A 1,758-nucleotide genomic window follows, 5' to 3' on the forward strand; every position below is an offset into this window, starting at 1 on the left:
AGTACATGAAATTGGTCAGGGGTATGAAGGAGGGGTGCAGTTAGGGGAGGGGGAATCTAAATATGATCAATATATTGTATGAAGTTTGCAAAAATTCAATAAAGATGAAAAAATAAAATTAAAAACTAAATAAAAAATTGTCTCCCACAGGTTCATGTATTTGAACATTTGGTCTCAGCCGGTAGCACTATTTGGGCTGTGGAACCTTTAGGATGTGGGGCCTTACTAGGAGAAATGGGTCACCATGGTGAAAGCCTTGAGGTTTACAATCTCACCCTGCTTCTGGTCCTGTTTCCTGATCTTTCTAAATGTGAGCATGCAGCTTTACAACCACAGCCATGAACTGCTCCCACGGTCATGCTTTCCCTGCTGTGATTGGCTGTACTCTCAAACTGAGCCACAATAAATCTTTCCTCCCTCAAGTTGTTTCTTGTCAGGTATTGGCCACAGGAATGAGAAAAGTAACTAATATACCCTTCAAAAGATGTGCTATAGCATCCAACAACTATCCAAGTCAACACATGAGATTCATGTTGTCATAGATTCATTCTATCATGGGATAATCATCCTATTATGTTATGGGCTATTCTGTGTCTCCCTCAAAAATTCATGAGCTGAAGTCCCACTCCCTCATACTTTAGAATGTAACTGCATTTTGATATAGGACCTTTACAGAGTAATTAAATTAAAATGAAATTGTTATGGTGGGTCTTAATCCAATATGACTGTGGTCATTATAAGAAATGATCTGTGTTCAGATATGTAAAGAGGAATGGTAATGACATAAGGAGAAAACAGATATTCACCAGTAGAAAAGAAAAGCCTAGAAGGTTTCCTTCACAGCCATTTTGAGGAATCAACCCCAATACCTCTTTAAACTCAGACCTAAGACCAGAACTCTGAGAACATTTCTGGCGTTTGAGCCACTCAGCCCACAGTGCTGCTTCTGTAGCCCAAGAAAACAAATATAAGTCTCGTAAGTGGGCAAAAAGTAGCACTAAACCCAGAGGAGCTTCAGAATATCTTGATTTTTATGATACGCAAAGTACTCCTTGGCAATTCACTCATACCCAGACTCTTAAATAATACCACCCCTCTGTAAGAAACTGAAACTACTAGGAGCCACACTCTGAAAACCACTCCTCATCCCAAACTAGACTAGACTTTCCTCAGGTACCCTGAGACCAGCTCAATCTGTTCTCAGACTCACCTCCTGCCTCAGCATCCTGAGTACATAGATTACAGGTGTGTACCATGCTGTTGCAACCCTTCATTTTCCACATCTGTGCTTTGTTGGTCACTTGAAAATAACTAAGAATTCCCCTCTTACTTAGATAAATATCAAATGATGACATCTCTACCATAGTCTCTTGATGGTGTTAGTAAAATGTCCATTGTCTCATTTGATCTTCTAGAAAGTCTTGGGTAACCTAGATTCCCTGTTGTTTAATTTCCTTTCAAGACACAACATAGATGAAAGATGCTATTTATGAGCTTTTTCTAGCTTTTTCCTGCTTCCTCTCCTCCTCTCTCATTTCTCTCCACTACCTGATCTCCCCCTTCCTCCCTCCCCCCCTCCTTTCCCTTCTAGTACCTCTTCCCTCCCTCTCCTCCTCTTCCTCCTCCTCTTCCTCCTCCTCCTCCTCCTCCCTCTCCTCCTCTTCCTCCTTCTCCTCCCTCTCCTCCTTTTCCTCCTCCTCCTCCTCCTCCTCCTCCTCCTACATCTCCTTTCCCTCCTCTTCCTCTTCCTTTTCCTCT

This window comes from Nannospalax galili, unplaced genomic scaffold (assembly GCF_000622305.1).
Source record: "Nannospalax galili isolate Female #2095 unplaced genomic scaffold, S.galili_v1.0 scaffold186, whole genome shotgun sequence".
NCBI lineage: Eukaryota > Metazoa > Chordata > Mammalia > Rodentia > Spalacidae > Nannospalax > Nannospalax galili.